Source organism: Oryctolagus cuniculus, chromosome 17 (genome assembly GCF_051225735.1).
Source record: "Oryctolagus cuniculus isolate XC-2025 breed Fujian yellow rabbit chromosome 17, ASM5122573v1, whole genome shotgun sequence".
NCBI lineage: Eukaryota > Metazoa > Chordata > Mammalia > Lagomorpha > Leporidae > Oryctolagus > Oryctolagus cuniculus.
The window spans coordinates 38,070,153-38,091,009 of record NC_142883.1 but is presented as its reverse complement, the minus strand read 5'-3'; the positions used below and the strand labels follow the sequence as shown (position 1 = coordinate 38,091,009).

The 20,857-nt window shown below is 44.5% G+C and overlaps 1 protein-coding gene across 5 annotated transcripts in view; it reads left to right on the top strand.

Moving 5' to 3' along the window:
- The window catches only part of ACACA (acetyl-CoA carboxylase alpha), a 318,142-nt gene that overhangs the window by 637 nt on the left and 296,648 nt on the right, over positions 1–20,857 (top strand). The window lies entirely within an intron of this gene.

The window sequence follows — 20,857 nt, the reverse complement described above, 5'->3', positions numbered from 1 at the left end:
CAACCTCCAGGGGCAGAGATTGTGGCTGCAGCGTAGAGACCGCATTGCTAGGAAGCATTGGGGAAGGGGCTTTGATCCAGGATTTATCTGAACCATGATATTGTTATATCTGTTAAGAAGTGTGTCTGTGATAAATTTTCCCAACCTGCTTTAGAATTCATTTACCTTTTCTACGTGTGTGGTCCCTTTATTCATTTTTTGGTATACAAGTAAATGCAAGATAATCGTATTTGAAAAAATTTGTATGAGCCAAAAATAATGTGAAAACCACCTCCTATCACGCTAAGTAAGCAGATAACAATTTGGTATATACCCTTTAAGACATTTTCTTAAACATCGTGTCAATAAATGTATTATACATTTGATGTATTTTACATTTGATGTATCCTAAAATCTCTTCATTCATTCACTCATTCACTCAACAGTTATTTAATGAACAGACACTTCTGGGTGCTGGGAATTCAGCAGCAAACAAAGCAAAGTCTATTTGCCATGGAGCTTGTATAATGGGGAGATTGGCAGTAAGAAATACACATATAACTAAATAATAGATAATGACCAGTAATGCGGTAAGTTTTATGGAAAAATCTATAAAGGGAAATAAAGGAATAGGAGGGATGCAGCTTGAGACGCTAAACCCTCAGAATCTGCCTAGCATGGTGCCAATCAGCACATGGAAAATCGGAGCAGTTCTGTAAATGGGGAAGGTTTCTTTTAGTTACAGTAGATGAGGAGGGCCTCAACAGAGGAGGCCCAGTAAGCAGCAGTCTGATGATTTAATGGGAAAGGGAGCTGGCGGATTTCTAGAGGGGAACTGTTCTAGGGGAAGAGGAACAGCAAGTGGCCCTGAGCTAGGGGCTCTTTTGGCATGGAGAAGAAGCATGTGGCAGGAGCACAGCTCATTAGAGCAGTAAGATGGAAAACAGGCCCAAGAACAAGATTATCTGTCGTCTTATAAACCGTAGTTGGACTTCAGATCTCATTGGGATGGGATAGAATACCAGGAAGGGTTGACACCAATGCAGTAATCAGATTGGTTTTTGAGGGGTCACTCTGGAAGCTGTGGGGGGAAATGAATGGTAGAAGCATTAAAATGACCATTTAAGCAGAAGTTGTCCTCTCACACAGCGGTTTACTAACATTGGTGTTTCCCCTGCACCTTTACACCTTTCAAACCACAAGAATGAGACAGGGTCCGTCACGGAGGACATAGCTTCACTTCGCATCTTTTGTCTCACTTAAATTGAAATTCTTGAGTCTAGCTAGGGCATACATCCAGATCTGGATGTCATAATTGTCAACAAACTGAATATGAGTCATCAGTGTTGTGCCATTGTAGGAAAAACAGGCCCACGTAATAGTGGGATCTGTTCAATAAAAACAGCATTCAAGCACTCGGAAGTTACCCTTCCACTTCAAACTGATGTTAGGCCCTCCCTAGAAGTCTGAGCTCCAGAGACTGGCATAGCACAGTGGGGTAAGCCACAGTATGATAGCAGCATCCCATATCAGAGTACTGGTTTGAGTCTTGGCTACTCTACTTTTCATCCAGCATTCCTGCTAATGTCCTTGGGAAAGCAGTGGGACATGGCCCAACTACTTGGTCCCCTTTCACCTGTGTGGGAGACGAGGCTAGAGTTCCTAGCTCTTGGCTTTGTCCTGGCCCATGCCTGGCTGTTGCTACCATTTGGATCCTTAACCATCAGATGAGCCATCTCTTTGTGTCTCTCCCTCTCTCTCTAGCGCTCCCTTTCAAATAAGTTAGTAAGTAAGTATTTAGAAGAAAGAAAGAATTCTGTTTAGTCAGTGTGCTTAAACTATAGAAGAAATTAAAATGCACAGTGAGAAGAACAGTAACACTGATTAAGGCAGTGTTTTTCTGGGTTTTTGCCCTAAGCAATGTAGTGGACAGTGGCATTGCTTGCAAGATCGGCTGAAGGGAATGGGAAAGACCCAACTGGAGGAAGAACAGATTTGGGGGAGAAATAAACTGTTCTGTTTGGACCTGTGTTTTGCATTGTGCCTGGAAAGGACAAAAGTCTAGAGCTCAGTGGAGATGTTTGGGCTACAATCATGTAACTATATTAGAATTCTTTCTTTGTGTATCTTCCCCAGACAGAGCGTGAGAACACTGTCCTTTCTTCTTTGTAACCTCAGTAGCCAGAAATGTATCCTCAGGAAGTATTTGTGAAATGAGCAAGTGAAGGCCAAGATAAGAATGAAGTCATTTAGGCTTCTATAAGGAAGAAAGAAAAGATATGCATGCTGCGCTCTCAGTAGAGGTCCAAGCACTTCAACATCACTGGCCAGTAGGGTGACTGTAATTCCTGTCCTGCTCAGGACAGTTCCACTTTATACTGTTCTCCCTATATGGTAATTAATATTGCCTGTCTCAGTCTCAGAAGAATCTGTTTGTATAGTAAATATGTGTGTCACTAAAGGCTTATTTGTTTATCTGAAAGAGTTACAGAAAGAGGGAGAGACAAACAGAGAGAGAGAGATCTTCCATTTGCTGGTTCACTCCCCAAATGGCTGCAATGGCCAAGACTGGGCCAGGCTGAAACCAGGAGCCCAGATCTCAGTCCGGGTCCTTCACATGAGTGTCAGGGACCCAAGTACTTGAGTCTTTGTCTGCTGCCTCCCAGGGTGCCCATTAACAGGAAGCTGGATTTAGACTCGGAGTGGGGACTTGAACCCCAGCACTCTGGTATAGGATACAGGGTCCCAAGCAGCGTTTTATGCACTAAACACCTGCCCCCCATTTTGTTATCACCATCTCATCTACAGTCCATTCTCCAGCCAAGCAGAAGTATGCCTATTTCTCTTTCGGGAAGCTTTTTTATTTGAAAGGCAGAGTTACACGCATGCGTACGCACACACACATACACACACAGAGGAACAGTGAGATAGAAAGATCTTCCATCTACTGGTTCACTCCCTAAATGTCCACAACAGCTGGAGCTGGGCCAGGCTGAAGCCAGGAGCCAGAAATTCCATCTGGATCTACGACATGGATGTGGGCTTCTGCTGCTTTTCCAGGTGCATTAGCAGGGAGCTGGATTGGGATTGGAAATGGATCATCTGGAATTTGAACTGGCGCCCATATGGGATGCTGACCTTGTAGACGGCAGTTTTACCCACTACACCATAATGCAGGCCCAGCCCTCTCCCTATTGAACCATTTCATCTTTTCATGACTTCCTTTGCTGAGGTGCCTCCCACCTCAGCTTGAACATCACTTTCTGAGAAACACCTCTCCTGCCCTCTCAAGCCGTGGGAAGTAGACCTCTGACATGCTCCCAGTATACCCTGTATTTAACCTGTCACAGCAAAAATGACCAAGTGCCTCCTTCATCCTTCAAACATCTTTCCTCTTTGGGCCAGAAATTTACATTGATAATCTTATTATTACTTTAATAACATTCAAGTCAATCCATTTTGGACCAGTATTTTTGAAGATTAACCCTCAGGACAGATTAATGTCAAATTCTCCAAACCCTTTCATTCTTAACTAAAGAAGTCAACTTTTTTGTAAAGATTTATTTTATTGGCCGGCGCCGCGGCTCAACAGGCTAATCCTCCACCTAGCGGCGCCGGCACACCGGGTTCTAGTCCTGGTTGGGGCGCCAGATTCTGTCCCGGTTACCCCTCTTCCAGGCCAGCTCTCTGCTGTGGCCAGGGAGTGCAGTGGAGGATGGCCCAAGTCCTTGGGCCCTGCACCCCATGGGAGACCAGAAGTACCTGGCTTCTGCCATCGGATCAGCGTGGTGCGCTGGCCGCAGTGCGCCGGCCGCGGCGGCCATTGGAGGGTGAACCAACGGCAAAAAAAGGAAGACCTTTCTGTCTCTCTCTCTCACTGTCCACTCTGTCTGTAAAAAAAAAAAAAAAAAAAAAAAAAAAAAGATTTATTTATTTGAAAGGCAAAGAAAGAGGGAGAGACAGAGATCTTCCATCTACTGTTTAAATGGTTGCAACAGCCAGGTCTGGGCCAGGCCATAGGCAAGAACCAGGAATTCCAACCCAGACACCCTTAAGCGTGACAGGAGCCCAAGCACTCAGGCCATCTTCTGCTACTTTCTCAGGCACATTAGCAGGGAGATGGATCAGAAGCAGAGCAGCTGGGACTTGAACTGGTATTCATGTGGGATGCCAGCATTAGCAGGTGGCAGCTTAACCCCCTAAATCAGAACACTGGCCTCAGAAATAGGCTTTTGAATGAGAAACCCAACAAGGAAAAGTCTATGCTTTAGTCAGGCTCCATAACATGACTGCCGCTGACTTAAAGTATCCCCAGAGCAGCTCCTCATCTAATAAACTGCTGTAGTTAGAATAAAAAATGCAATTTCCTTTTTTTAAAAAAAGATTTATTTATTTGAGAGGTAGAGTTACAGACAGTGAGAAAGACAGAGGGAAAGGTCTTCCTTCCGTTGGTTCACTCCCCAGATGGCTGCAACGGCCAGAGCTGCGCCGATCTGAAGCCAGGAGCCAGGTGCTTCTTCCCAGTCTCCCATGTGGGTACAGGGGCCCAAGCACTTGGGCCATCTTCTACTGCTTTCCCGGGCCATAGAAGAGAGCTGGATTGGAAGAGGGGCAACGGGACTAAAACTGGCGCCCATATGGTATGACGACGGCACAGGCGGAGGATTAACCTACTGCACCATGGTGCCGGCCCTAAAAATGCAGTTTCTAAGCTCCCTCCCTGTGGAAGTAACACTCTGTCATGTTGTCATGTCTAGTTACTTATGTCCTGAGTGCTGGAAGGCTTTATAAACTCTTATTATCTAATCTATATTTTTCATGTAACTGATGACTGTAGTTTGATACACAGAGATAGAAAGTCCAAAAGCCTAGCTATGCCTTCTGGGCTTCAACTTCTTCTCCTTGTTAATCTGAGATAAAGCTAGTCAGTGTAAATTAGGTACTTAGGTCCTGGAGCAGACCACTTTCCCGACTTCAGGGGCTCTTGAAGGCCAGGAGCCTTCCCGTGACATACTCAGTAGAGAGGATTTCACCTCACAAAAGGCCTGAGTCTCAAGGGTTACAGCTTTTGGAGTTCAAACACTAAGGCTCTTTCACGGAGCCCTGGCTCCCACGCTGCCTGGCTGAGGACTGAGTCCAGCCTGCGCCGCCACCTCTTCCATTCAGGGACATTGCCCGCCCTCTCCAGGCGCCCCTCCTCATCTTTCTCCTTTGTGCCCATACTACTCAAAAGGGAATCAGTCCCTTTCCGGCCAGAAAGTTCCTAGACTGCTGTACAAGGGAGGCTGCAAAGAGTTTGTGGGAAATGTGCATTATCTTTATTTTTACAAAAGATTTATGTATTTAATTTATTTGAAAGATAGAGTGACAGAGAGAAAGGGAGAGAGAGAGATCCTCTATCTGCTGGTTCACTCCCCAAATGGCTGCAGTAGGTGAGGTTGAGCCAGGCCAAAGCCAGGAGCCAGAAACTCCATCTGGGTCTCCCACTGGGTGGCAGGGACTGAAGCACTGGAGCATCAATTGCTGTGCCCCCACCCTCAACCCTAGCACATGAGAAGAGAACAGGGTTGGAAGCGCAATGGTTAGGACTCAAAGCAGCACTCAGATTTGGGATGCTTCATCACAAGTGGTGGCTTAACCCACTGGGCCACAATGCCAGCCCCATGTGCCTTATCTTTTAATGCCATTTTCCACTAACTTTTTAAAGTGCCTTCATATAACTTGATTCCCCTACTGTGACCAGTCTGCACAGGAATTGGAAGCACCTTCTGATAACCTATGATGTAACACCATTTCTGGTGTGTAGGTCTGCATAAGTAAGAGGAGCACTGAAAAGCTTTTTTTTTTTTTCCAAAGATCTTTCTTTTCTTTTCTCTCTCTCTCTTTCTTTCTTTCTTTCTTTCAAGATTTACTTATTTATTTGAAAGACAGAGTTACAGAGAGGCAGAGGCAGAGAGAGTCTTCCATCCACTGGTTCACTACCCAGATGGCTGCAATGACCAGAGCTATGCTGATCTGAAGCCAGGAGCTTTTTCCAGGTCTCCCACACAAGTGCAGGGGCCCAAGGGCTTGGGCCGTCTTCTACTGCTTTCCCAGGCCACAGCAGAGAGCTGGATCGGAACTGGAGCAGCCAGGACTCGAACTGGTGCCCATATGGGATGCTGCTGCTGTAGGCGGCAGCTTTACCCGCTATGCCACAGCTCCAACCCTTTAGATTTTTATTTTCTTTATTTGAAAAGTAGAGTGACAGGGAGCGAAAGAGAAAGAGAGGGAGATCTTCCATATGCTGGTTCACTCCCGAAATGGTCACAACAGCCAGGGCTGGGCCAAGCTGAAGCCAGAGCCAAGAACTCCATCCAGATCTCCCACGGGATGGTACTTGAGTGATCATCAGTTGCTTCCCAAGCACATTAACAGGGAGCTGGGTCAGAAGCAGAGCAGCAGGGACTCAAACCAGTACTCCAATATGGGATGCCGGCGTTGCAAGCAGTAGACTAACCTACTGGGTCACAATGCCGGCCCCAAAAATCTTTTTTTAAAAAAATTATTTGTTTTATTTGTTTGAAAGGCACAGAGATAGATACAGACAGAGGTCTCCCTTCTGCTGTTTCACTCCCTAAAAGCATAGAACAACTAGGGCTGGGCACCACCAAAGCCAGGAAACCCAATCTGGGTTTCCCACATGAATGACAGGAACACAACTACTTGACCTATCACCTGCTGCCTCCTTGGATATGTATTGGCAGGAAGCTGGAATTGGGAGCAGGGACATGAACCCGGGCACTCCTGTGTGGAGTGTGGACATCCCAAGTGGCACCTTAACTGCTATGCCAAGTTCCTGTCCCAGATCTTAATGTGAGAAAGAGAAAAAAATAAAATTCTGCTAGGTGCAGGGTACATCCTACTTAAGATAAGGGAAAACAAACCCAAGAGAACTGAAACCATTTGCCCTAAGTTGTTCACTTACCAGGTAGCACAGCCAAAATTAAAACTATATGTGCAGGTTAAATTGCCACTTGGGACATCTGCATCCTGTATCGTAGTGCCAGTTCAAATCTTGGCTCCTTGCTTCTGATCTAGCTTCTTACTAATACAATCTGATAGGCAGCAGATAATGACCAATGTGCGTGGGTGCCTGCCACCCACATGTGAGACCCAGATTGACTTCCTAGCATCTGGCTTTGGGATGGTCCCACCCTGACTGTTTCAAGCATTTGTGGGTGGAAGATTTCTCTCTCTCTCTCTCTCTCTCTCATTCTACCTTTCAAATGAATAAAAATTAATAAATAGACATTTTTAGAGAGAGAGATCTGTCCATATAGCAAAGGCAGCAGCCAACATAGTGAAGAGACAAACTATGGAATGGGAGAAAATATTTGTGAACTTATACCTGAAAAGGAGTTGATATTTTAACTGTAGTAAGAACTCAACTCAATAGTAAGAAAACAGTACAATTAAAATTGAGAAAGGGCCCCAAAAAAATTTCTCAAAAAATAAAGGATCCAGAAAATTACACAAATGATTAACAGCTATGTGAAAAAATACTCAACATCACTGATCATCAGGGAAATGCAAATTAAAACTAGTGCATTATCACCTCATATCTGTTATTAGGGTGATTATTATAAAAATGACAAAAAATAAGCATTGGAGGCCAGCATTGTAGCACAGAGGGTTAAGCCTCCACCTGTTACGCTGGCATCCCACGTCCTGGCTGCTCTACTTCTGATGCAGCTCCTTGCTAATGCACCTGGAATGTAGCAGAAGATGGCCCAAGTACTTGAACGCCTGCCATCCACATGGGAGACCCAGATAAGGCTCCTGGCCTCTAACTTTAGCCTGGCCCAGCCCAGCTGTTGATGCCCTTTGGGGAATGAACCAGTGGATGGAAGATCTCTCTCCATGTCTCTTTCTCTCTCTCTAACTCTGCTTTTCAAATAAATAAATAAATCTTAAACAAAACAAAACAACAGCAAGGATCTAGAGAAGAGAAAACCTTTGTGAACTGTTGGTGGGCAGTAAATTAATGTAGCCATTATAGAAAACTGTGGAGGTGCCTCAAAAAATTATAGATAACCATATGATTGAAGAATCTCATTTTGGGGCATATGACCTAAGGAAATGAAATCAGTATGTGCAGGGCCGGCGCCGTGGCTCATATGGCTAACCCTCCACCTGTGGCGCCCGCATCCCATATAGGCGCTGGGTTCTAGTTCCGGTTGCTCCTCTTCCAGTCCAGCTCTCTGCTGTGGCCCAGAAGGGCAGTGGAGGATGGCCCAACTGCTTGGGCCCCTGCACCTGCGTGGAAGACCAGGCGGAAGCACCTGGCTCCTGGCTTCAGATCGGCGCAGTACCGGCCGTAGCGGCCATTTGAGGAGTGAACCAATGGAAGGAAGACCTCTCTCTCTCTCTCTCTCTCACTGTCTATAACTCTACCTGTCGAATAAATAAATAAAATCTTAAAAAAAAAAAGAAATCAGTATGTCTAAGAGTTATCTGTATTCCCATATTCATTGTAACAGTATTCAGAACAGCCAACACATAGAAACCTGTTTATCGATAGACGAATAAAGAAAAATGAGATGTGTACACATACATGTACTATCCAGCCTTAAAAAATGAAAACTCCTGTAATTTACAACAGTGTGGGTGAACCTGGAGGACATTATCTTAGGAGAAATATTCCAGGCACAAAGAGGCAAATTGTCTCACCAGTATGTGGAATTTTAAAAAGTGAAACTCAAGAAGCAGAGAATAGGATAACTGGTGCTGGGGTAGCAGAGACTAAGGAGCTGTAGGCAAAAGGTTACAAAATTTTAGTTACAAGGCCTACATTCAGGTGGCCTATTACACAATATGGTGACTGTAATTACTAACAATGTAATGTTTGTGTTCACTTGCTAACACAGTACAATTTAAAGGTTCTCACCACAAAAAAGTGAATGTGTGAGGTAATGGATATGTGAATTAGCTTGATTCAGCCATTCCACAGAGTATACATTTATTAAAACATTCATAGGCTGTAAGTATTATGTATTCTTGCCAACTTAAGGAAATAAAAATTTTAAAATATTTATTTATTTGAAAGGCATAGTTGCAGAGAGAGAGAGAAAGAGAGAGAGAAAGAGAAAGAGAGAGAGATCTTCCTTCCCATCTGCTGGTATACTCCCCAAATGGCCACAGTGGGTGGAACTGGACCCATCTGAAGCCAGGAGCCAGGAGCTTCTTCTGGGTCTCCCACACACTTGGGCCATCTTCTACTGCTTTCCCAGGCCACAGCAGAGAGCTGGATTAGAAATGGAGCAGCTGGGACTCAAACTGGTGCCCAAAAGGGATTCCAGCACTGTAGACGGCAGCTTTACCTGCTACACCACAGCACCAGCCCAGAACATAAATTTTTTTTAAGATTTATTTATTTGTTTGAAAGAGTTACACACAGAGAGAAGGAGAAGCAGAGAGAGAGAGGTCCTCCATCTGCTGGTTCACTCACCAATTGGTTGCAATGGTCAGAGCTGCGCCAATACAAAGCCAGGAGCCAGGAGCTTCCTCCAGGTCTTCCCATGTGAGTGCAGGGGCCCAAGGACCTGGGCCATTTTCCACAGCTCTCCCAGGTCATAGCAGAGAGGTGGATCAGAAGTGGAGCAGCCGGGACTTGAACTGGCGCCCATATGGGATTCCGACACTGCAGGTGGTGGCTTTACCCACTGTACCACAGTGCCAGGCCCCCAGGAAGTATATTTTTAAAAGAAACAGTCAATGCCGTATGTATGTAAATAAAATATTTTTTAATGCTGCTTAGAAAAAAAAACCAAAATTATCCAAGTCTAACTAGTAAACTGTCTCTTACTATTTAAAACAGAAGAAGTAGCAGGTATCAGGAGTTTCCTAATGCCATGGCCATTAAACAATTTTCGTGAATCCAGGCCTTTATTACTCATCTTTCCTGTCTCTTCCTCTCGTCACTGATTTCTTTCTCATCTACACAAAGTGCAGGATATTTGTCTCATGAGTCACCAGGCTTTTGGTAGAATCCAGTAAGTTAGGTGAACTAGAAATGTATTATTGCAGAGTAGATCTGTTCATCAGAAAATTTAAACATGCCTGGCTACATACTTTTCAGCTTGATATGCAGGGCCTCCACCTTCTGACTGTCAAAACAGGCTCCTGAAGTATTTTACATAGTTTGGTGATGAACTGTCTATACTCTTTTGTAACCAATAAGTGCCCAATAAATGTCTGAAACATTCCTAAGGTACTTGGCACAGTTTTGAAAAAGCATGGACTTTAAAGCTTGTCTGAGTTTGTGTCCTATCTCCACCTTGACCACTTTCAAAGAATTTAGGTAGTTTATTATCTTTCTTTGTCTCTTTTCTCCTCACATATAACATGAAAAAGATTGGAAGGGTTTTGTAAGAATGTGATGATAAATGAATTTTAGTACCTAGGTCACAAGAGGGAGCAAATAAATTGTAATTCTGATTTTAATTCTAGAAGTACTCTGTTAGGTAAGCCTGGGCTTGTTTAGAACTTGTTCTAGAGAAGGGCAGTTAGGACTTGGTATGTCTGTATCCCATATTGGGGTTTGTGTCTAGCTCCCCGCCAAAGTGCACCCTGTGAAGCATCAGTTGATATCTCAAGTAGTTGGGTGCCACCTACATGGGAGACCTGGATTAAATTCTGGGCTCCTATCTTTGGCCTGGCCCAGTTCTGGCTGTGGTGGGCATTAGGGAAGTGAACCAGAAAGTGAATGATTATCTTTCTTACTCTGTCTGCCTTTCAAATAGATAAATAAATAAGGTTTACCACCCTCCTCCCCTCCAAAAAAAAAAAAGTTGTTCTAGGCTAGGTTGACTAGTGCTTAATATTAGAGTTTTTTTTTCTTCATTATTTGAATCAATAATTCTTCCCTACTGGAAACCTGTAGATTTGCAAAACAGCAAGTAATTAAATAGAATCTGCCTGCTTCTTCAGCATCTTTCTCACTACAGAAAACTAAGGAAAGGTCACAGTACAAATGCAAGTTGCTACCTAAGATAATCCAACCTTGTCTTAAATGGAGAGCAAACTCAGGAGCCATGTCCCAATTAATACATGTAAATAGTGAACAGACATACACACTATGTACAATTAAGTATGAGACTTCCTCAGGGCAGATACAGGGTGAGTATTTTACTATTGTATTCAAATATAACTTATAATGAGGTTAATATCATGCATATTTAATGATATGTAATTGTTATGCTGCTGCGTGATAATTAGGCATTAAATGTTGTTTACATAAATGACTATAATTGGCTAATTTTACATAACCATACTCATATTTTAGTGTTTGCTCATTTTATTACTGTTCTAGAATCCATAATCATGCCAATGACAGCAGTTTTCTCCGGAACTGTTTTCTTTTTAATCAAGCACTCACATAAGCACGCTCTTCTAAATAACACAGCAGTGTTCCTGTCCTGACTTAGTACCAACAATATCTACTGTTCAAGGCTCTTTGTAAATATTCTCTCATTTAGTCCATAAGAAACCCTGAAAGGAAGCTGTTACTCCCATTTCTTGATTCATTAACTGATACTCAGAGAATGTAAGTAGGCAGAATAGAGATTCAGCCCTTTTCCATCACTTTATGCCACCTTGGAGGGTAATGGATGCCATCAGAGATAAGTAAAGTCTCTTTAAGGAGACAGAGTGGTTCTCCAAAGGGAAAAGGAGTCAATGGACTCATCCTGAGAGGGAGGGGTCAGTTCCAGAGGCGTTGGAACCTGTTGGAGCTGACTTTCTTAGTGTCTATTCAAGGAGGGGAGCTTCAGCCAGTGATTTCAAATAGTGTTGCCCCATTACTGCTTACTGTATTGCAGAGGTATCTCTTCAGCCTAGTGCCATTGAATATTTGGATTTTAGGATAATTCTCTTTATTCTGATTACTTACAAAAGAACTCTAAGGGTCAAGCTAGTGTTTTTCAACCTATTTTTTTAATTAGTGGTACACACTATTGATTTCTTCTTTTTAAAAAATATTTATTTATTTGACAGTCGGGGTTATAGAGAGAGAAAGAGAGACAGAGAGAAATCTTGGATCCACTGGTTCACTCCCCAAGTGGTTCCAACGGCTGGTACTGGGTCAGGCCAAAGCCAGGATCCAGTAGCTTCTTCCAGGTCTCCCACCTGAGTGCAGGGACCCAAGCACTTGGACCATCTTCTACTGCTTTCCAAGGCACATTAGCAGGGAGCTGGATTGAAAGTGGAGCAGCCGGACACAAACCGGTGCCAGTGTTGTGGGCGGCAGTTTTACTGCTACACCACAGTGCCAGCCTCTAGAGCATTCTCATGTGCTCATCCCTTCATTTGGTAAGCATTTCTTGAATCCTGCCAGGCCATGAACTGTGCCAGGTACTAAGGATTCAAAGACTAATAAAATACTCTTCTAGCTGGGGAACCAGATGTACATACAAATGATTACATTACCAGACAGGTGAGCTATCATAGAATTATGCTGTGGATGCTGAAGTCTCCGAGAAGGTAGTAGTCAGCATGAGGAAGAATTAAAGAATAGAGCTCTGGGAAGTGATGAGCTAAGTCTCTGGGAATAGGGAAAGAAATTCCAAGTGAAAAAAAAAATATGCAAAGAACTGGAAACATGATGTGTGCTCTTTCTGACTGGAGGAGAGAGAGCACAAAAGAAGATCACTGTCCATATAGTAGTTCAGGGAGAGGTCAAATCGTACAGGGCTTTCACTCTACTCCTGAAGTTCTGGGGAGCCCATGAAGCATTTTGGATTATGAAATGTTGTTGTCGTTAACCTGGGCTTTAGAATTACCTCTTTGCCAGTGGTGTGGACTCGGGCCTGGTTGGAGTCCTAGCTCTGCTTCAGACTCCGGTCTCCTGCTAATGCACATCCACGTGGGAGACCTGCCACCCACATGGGAGACCCGGATTGAGTTCCTGGCTCTTGACTGTGGTTTGGCCCAGTCTGGGTTGTTGTGGGCATTTAGGGAGTGAACTTGCAGATGGAAAACGCTGTCGTCTCTCTGCCTTTTTGTTTTGTTTTGTTTTTAAGGGAAAAGGTTTATTGTTCAGGGTTGGGGGGAAGCTGACAGGCTGCCTCCCCGTGCACAGAGAAAACAGCCCTCTCTGCCTTTCAAGTAAACCAAAATAAGTAGGGGCCAGCGCTGTGGCATAGCTGGTAAAGCCTCTGCCTATGGCACCAGCATACCACATGGGCACCAATTCGAGTCCCAGCTGCTCCACTTCCCATCCAGCTCTCTGCTATGGCCTGGGAAAGCAGTGAAAGACGGACCAAGTGCTTGGGCCTCTGCACCCACATGGGAGATCTGGAAGAAGCTCCTGGTTCCTGGCTTCAGATCGACGGAGCTGCGGCCTTTGCAGCCAACTGGGGAGTGAATCAGCTGATGGAAGACCTGTCTCTCTCTCTGTGCCTCTATTCTCTCTGTGTAACTCTGACTTTCAAATAAATAAACAAATCTTTAAAATAGATAAATAAGTAAACCTTTTTAAAAATAAAAAGCAGAGGCAAATAGTTTAGCTATACAAAACTCAAAATCTCTATACAGCAGAAAAAGCATCTTAAATAATGTCAAGACATAAATGGAAAAAATGTTTGTAACTCATATCACAAAGAGCAAATCCTCTAGAAATAGATGAGATCAGCCATACAAGAGAAATGTCAGTGACAGAAATAGGCAGTTTATGTGTAGATTTTGAGGTTAGCTCCTTTGTTTAGAATTTTACTTAGGTCACTTCCTAGCTCTGTGACCTTGGACAAGCCTCTGGTCCTCAACTTCGTCTACAAAATACAGATCATAATTGTAGCTGTCTCAGAGGGTTGAGATGAAAGCCAGGCAGAGTAACCTGGTAACTCGTGGTAAAAGAAGGAAGAGCACAGAGGAAAATTGGTTCTACATTTCTGATATGTGGGAACCTTGAAGCAAAGAGATTATAGGAAGAAAACCAACCCAATCCCCATCAGACCTTTCTTTCATTAGGAGCAGTGATTTATTAAGCCCCTGCAAGTGAGACACTGCACTGCACCTTGGGATACCAGGTTAGTAAAACCCCCATGGAACTGGCCCTCAGTGTAGTTTCCCTCTATAACAGAGACAGGCATCCATCAAATACTACAGACAGGTATTAATAAAAAATAATAATAATAATATCCTGAAGGACATAGCAGTGTAACAGGGGAGCCTGGGGGAGTTTGGGAGCTCACACTGAGGAGCTGTGTTTTGAGTCAGTATCTGAAAGGTGAGTGGGGCATTGAATAGTAGCTGGTAGGGGAAGGGAGTGTGAGAGGGTAGAGAGGATGTCCTGGGCGGGCCGCGGCTTAGGCCCTGAAAGACTCCTCCACTGCAGCCGAAGACAGAGTAAAAGGAAGCCTGTGGGGAGGCCAGATCATCCATCATTGAGGTCCTTGCCGGTCTTGGGAGAAGTCAGGACTTCATTTTGATAGCAATGGGAAGTCACCTAAGGGTCTGTGGTGGAAGAACTACAAGATTGCACTTGGGTTTTGAAGAGCTCACTCTGGCTGCGCAGCAGGGAGCTGTGTGCAGAGTGAAGGAAGCGAGCAAGCGTCAGGAGAGCCAGACTCAGGCTGGTGCCGTTCAGACCAATGGTGTGCTCTCTGAGCTACTTGTTTGCCTAATATTACTTTAGCAGAAGGCAAAGCCTTTTTTTCTTAACGTAATAAATTTGCATCAAATGTTAGCCATCCTTATTATCTACAGTAGGAGATAAAAGGCTTAAAATTAATCCACCAGGAAGAATGAGTACATTGAGTGAAAGGATTTCATTGAAGCAGAAAGGGGAATCAGATTCTTTCCTTTCTAGAAAGGAGGGCGGGAGCTAGGGGAGTAAACACTGATAGCTCAGTGGGGAGGAGAGGAGCCAGACAGACTTCCTCTCCCAAGCACTGACTGGCTATTTTTCCCAAGTTTATCTTCTCTGTGCTCAGATAAAAACGTTGGGCAAAGGTACTTTACGGCTTACCCTGGCAGGCTCATTGCTTTTTAAGGGAAGTAGCCCCAGGAATTTAGATACTTTGCTGCATATTGCAATTATTTCCAACACTATAGAGTTGTCATAGATGTGTAGGAAAATAATATCTAAATAAATCATTCTGAAATTGAACTTGCACATTTCTTAGCTGGTTTAATTTCACAATCAGACAATGACTAGTAATCTTTTCGAAAATTGCTTTTTTTTAAAATCTTGCTGCAATAAAGATTGAATAGGGTTGGAGTATGCTAATGACCCAGCCACCTTCTTTTATTGGGTAGAGTTAACAAAGCATAGTCCTTCAGGGTGGGAGACCATCCAGCTTGTGGAAGCCTAAGAAGTTTATGTCAGCGTAGACGTTGTAGTGCCCTTCTCCGGATGCTTGCATCCCATATCAGAGTGCCTGGTTGAAATTCTGGCTACTCTGTTTCTAATCCAGCTTCCTGCTAATGTGGACTCCAGGAGACAGCAGGTGATTGCTCAAATGCTGTGATCTGAGCCACCCATTTGGGAGACCTGGACTGAGTTCTGGATTTGTGGTTTTGGCCTGGCCTAGCTCTGGCTATTGCAAGCATTTGGGGAGTGAACCAACAGGAGGAAGATCTCTCTTCTGTTGCTCTGCCTTTCAAGTAGATGAAAATAAACAAACATTTTAAAAAAAGATTTATTTATTTATTTGAGAAGCAGAGTTAGAGAGAGAGAGAGGAGAGACAGAGAGAGATCTTCCATCCTCTGGTTCACTCCCCAATTGGTCTCAATGGCCGGAGCTGGGCCAGACTGAAACCAGGAGCCAGGAGCTTCTTCTGGGTTCCTCACGTGGGTGCAGGGTCCCAAATACTTGGGCCATATTCCACTACTTTCCCAGGCACATTAGTAGGGAGCTGGATGGGAAGTGAGCAGCCAGGAAAAGCCAAATTTTCCATTTGAAAACCATATGGGATGCCAGCGCTGTAGGTGAAAGCTTAATCTATATGCCACAGTGCCGACCCCAAATAAGCATTTTAATAAAAAGTTGATTCAATATACATAGAGAGTATACCAGAGGTCACCAGAGGCTTGGCAGGGTAGGAAGTAGGGATACAGAAAAAGGATGAAAAACAGATATCAAAATACAGTTAGGAGAAATAAGTTCTAGTGCTCCATATAGCACTGTAGGGTGACTAACTGACAACAAGTTTGGAGTGTTCCTAACAAAGAAATGACAAATGCTAATCAACCTGATTCAATCATTAGACAGCATATACATGTATCAAAATTGTACATGATGCCCCACAAATAAGTAGTGATTATGTGTCAATTAAACACTTTCTTAAAACATAGGAGACCTTAAAATCTTTTTGAGAAATATGGTTTTTAGGACTTTCAGGCATAAACATTGATAGGTTGCTTTTTTATTTTAAGATTTATTTATTTATTTGAAAGTCAAAATTACAGAGAGAGAGAGAAAGAGATCTTCCATCCTCTTGTTCACTCCCCAAATAGTCCCTGTGACTGGGGCTGGGCCAGCCCGAAGCCAGGAGCCAGGAACTTCTTCCGGGTGCAGGGGCCCAAGGACCTGGGCCATCTTCCAGAGAGCTGGATTGGAAGAGGAGCAGCTGGGACTAGAACTGGCACCCATAGGGGATGCCTGCGCTTCAGGCCAGGGCTTCAACCCACTACGCCACAGCGTATACCCATCCATTGCCTTTTTCAAAAGGTGCAGTTAGCAACTTCAGCCACTGGATGGCGGGAATTCACAAGAGTCCATTGGAAGTTCCTAAATTAAACCCAAGGCATGCATCTGTTGCGGCATTGCCCCAGGTGAAGGAGAGTTAGGTAAAAGAAAAGAACTTTTGTACCTAAAATTTTAGTATAGACATGGATCTAAGTTCCCTAGAAATTCAGACTAGAGGAAATTTTTAGTATTAGATGACAGACAAGTTAGATCACTGGAAAAACAATGAAGAGAAAAAGGAAAAGTATTGGAATAATGAGGAAGAGATAAAGAAATCTGAGACAACAATATAAGTCTGGCGAGATGAATTCAGGTGTTACCAATAATTATAGTGTGGGTCCTCACTGGTTTGCAGTTCCCTCATAACTGATAGCAGCTTTGATGTGAAAATACAGGCATCTCATCTCATTTTCTTCTTCTTTTTTTAAGATTTATTTATTTATTTACTTGAAAGTCAGAGTTACACAGAGAGAGAAGAGGCATAGAAGGAGAGAGAGAGAGAAAGAGAGATAGAGAGAGAGGTCCTCCATCCGCTGGTTCACTCCCCCGTTGTCCACAACTGTGCCAATCTGAAGCCAGGAGCCAAGGTCTTCTTCCATGTCTCCCACATGCGTGCAGGGGCCCAAGGCACATTAGGACCTGGGCCATCTTCTACTGCTTTCGCATGCCATAGCAGAGAGCTGGGTTGGAAAAGGAGCAGCCGAGACTCAAGTGGCGCCCATATTGGATGCCAGCACTGCAGGCGACGACTTTACCCACCATGCCACAGCACTGGCCCCCTCATTTTCTTCTGAAGTCAGCTATGCAATGGTTGGGATGCCTTCTAGGGTGCCTGCGTCCCGTGTCAGAGTGCCTGGGTTTGAGTCCTGCCTCTGCTTCCTATTTCAGCTTCCTGCTGGTGCAAACTCTGGGAGGCAGCAGATCCCTGCCACCATATGGAAGACAGTGAGTTGCAGGCTCCTGGAACTCAGCTCCAGCATTATAGATCAGGCATTAATCCTGGGAGAACTGGTGGATGGAGGGCCTTTCCCTGTCTCTGTCTTTCAAATGAATGCAAATAAAAAACAACAACTTCTTTTTAAAAAACTTCTATTAGGCCGGAGCTGCGGCTCACTAGGCTAATCCTCCCCCTTGCGGCGCCCACATACTGGGTTCTAGAATCCGGTGCCCCTCTTCCAGGCCAGCTCTCTGCTGTGGCCAGGGAGTGCAGTGGAGGATGGCCCAAGTCCTTGGGCCCTGCACCCAATGGGAGACCAGGAGAAGCACCTGGCTCCTGCCATCGGATCAGCGTGGTGCGCCGGCCGCAGCGGCCATTGGAGGGTGAACCAACGGCAAAGGAAGACCTTCCTCTCTCTCTCTCTCTCTCTCTCACTGTCCACTCTGCCTGTCAAAAAAAAAAAAAAAAAAAAAAACTTTTATTAAAGTCAAGGCTAGCATTGTGGTGCAGTGGGTTAAATAGCCATCTGCCATGACTCCAACTCCATGCTAATGTGCCTGGAAAAGCAGTGGAGGACGGCCCATGCACTTGGCCCTGCCACCCACATGGGAGACCTGGATGTATTCCAAATTCTTGGCTTCAGCCTGGCCCGGCCCAGCCCTGGCCTTTACGGCCATTTGGGAAGTGAACCAGCGGATAGAACTCTCTCTGTAACTCTGCCTTTCAAATAAAACAGAAAAAGAGTTAAAGAAAAATAAAAAACAACTAGGTAAAGTCAGTTATGCTACCTTTAGCTATCCATTTGGTAGTGTGACAACACATTTTTTGTGTCTAGTAAGAACATGGTGCTTTGTTGGTACTATAGAGATATACAAACTAACACAGGCACTGAAGGCTTCAAGCAGAATAACCGGGTACACATAAAACGATAGAGGGGACATTTCCATTTCACCTCACTGTTAAGACGTGTTGGAGTATCTGGGTTTGAGCTTTGGGTCCACTCCTTCCTGCTAATGGGTACCCTGGGAGGTAGCAAATGATGGCTCAGGTAGTTGGGTCTCTACCACACACGTGGGAGACCTGGATTCAGTTTTGGGCTTCTGGCTTTGGGCTGGCCCAGACCCAGTTCTTGTGGACATTTGGAGCACAAAGCAGCAGTGTCTCTCTCTCTCGCTGCCCCCACTCCCTGCCCTGGTCTCTCTCCCTCTTAAATAAATAAAATAAAAATTTAAAAAATGTTTATTTGTTTTCATCTACTTGAAAGGCAGAGAGACAAAGAGACAGTGAGACAGAGATCTCTTCCATCTACTCATTCCATCTCTAAATGCCCACAACAACTTTAGCTGGGCCAAGTGGAGCCAGGAACCAAGAACCTTATCTGGGTCTCCCACATACATGGCAGGAGCCCAAGCACTTGGGCCATCATTCACTCGTTTCCCAGGTGTATTAGCAGGAAACTGGATTGGAAGTGGAACAGCCAGGACTCGAACTGGTATGGAGTGTTGGCATTGCAAGCAAGTACTTAACATGCTGCACCACAACGTCCACCCCAATAAATAAATTTTGAAAAAAATATACTCGGGAAAAAGGTGGAATGATGTTCAATCCATGCTAAGATTTGAAAATATACACAGCTCAGTATATGGGCCAAATAGAAATATGGTAGTTGTACATTAGCCAAAAAAGGGGAGCAGGTTAAGAGTGGTGTGAGAATGGTGTTAACAGATGTCCTATTTGTAGATGTATCTATCTGTGCTGTCTTTAAAGAGATTTACTGGGGCCCGTGCCATGGTGTAGCAGGTAAAGCTACTGCCTACAGTGCCCGCGTCCCATATGGACACTGGTTTGAGTGCTGGCTGCTCCACTTACATAGCTCTCTGCTATGGCCTGGGAAAACAGTAGAAGATGGCCCAAGTCCTTGGGCCTCTGCACCCACATGGGAGACTTGGAGGAAGCTCCTGGCTCCTGGCTTTGGATCAGCTCAGCTCTGGCCCTTGCAGCCATCTGATATGGGAAATGAACCAGTCGATGGAAGACCTCTCTCTCTGCCTCTGCTTTCTGTAACTGCCTTTCAAATAAATAAATAAATAAATCTAAAAAAAAAAAAATCAGTGTTAACAGTGGTTATCTCTGAAGGGAGGGGCTAGGTATAACTTTTGTTTATGCTTCCCAATATTTTCTAAAAAGATTTATAATGTGATTATACTTTTTTTTTAGATTTATTTATTTTATTTGAAAGGCAGAGTTACAGAGACACAGAGGCAGAGAGAGAGGCTTCCTTCCGCTGGTTCACTCCCCAGATGGCCGCAATGGCTGGAGCTGCACCAGTCCAAAGCCAGGAGCCAGGTGCTTCCTCCAGGTCTCCCACATGGATGAGAGGCCCAAGCACTTGGGCCATCTTCCACTGCTTTCCCAGGCTATAGCAGAGAAGTGGATTGAAAGAGGAGCAGCCAGGACTCAAACTGGTGCCCATATGGGAGGGATGCTGGCACTGTAGGTGGCGGCTTTACCCGCTATGCCACAGCATCGGGCCTGTGAATATACTTTAGTAATCAGAAAAACAAAGTGAAGTAATTTAATGAGAAAGAGTTTATAATAGAAACCTTGCATTTTGCACAGGAATAATTGACATTTCTTAGAAAGTGTTTTATCAAATTGTCTCTGTAATGGTGATGCCAAGGTTTGTGCCCAGCTCTGGAGTGAGCTACAGAATCAGGTCCACATACCAAAGTCTGCTTAGGAGTTGTCCCTTTTCCTCTGTCATCCCTCCCATCTGTTCATTTTCAAAAATCTCCTCTGGTAAAGAAGTATAGGATTGGGGCCAGCTCTGTGGTTCAGTGGGTTAACGCCCTGGCCTGAAGCTCCGCTTCCAATCCAGCTCTCTGCTGTGGCCTGGGAAAGCAGTAGAAGATGGCTGAAGTCCTTGGGTCCCTGCACCTGTGTGGGAGACCCAGAAGAAGCGCCTGGCTCCTGGCTTCGGATGGGTTCAGCTCCGGCCGTTGCTGCCAATTCAGGAGTGAACCATCAGGTGGAAGACCTCTCTCTCTCTCTCTCTCTCTCTTTTTCTCTCTCTCTCTGCTTCTCCTCTCTGTGTAACTCTGACTTTCAAATTAATAAATAAATATTAAAAAAAGTATAGGATTCAAAGTTGTTGACTGCCGAGGGGATCAGAGGAAGCTCAGTAGGTTCTTGCTTTGTTCGGGAAACAATT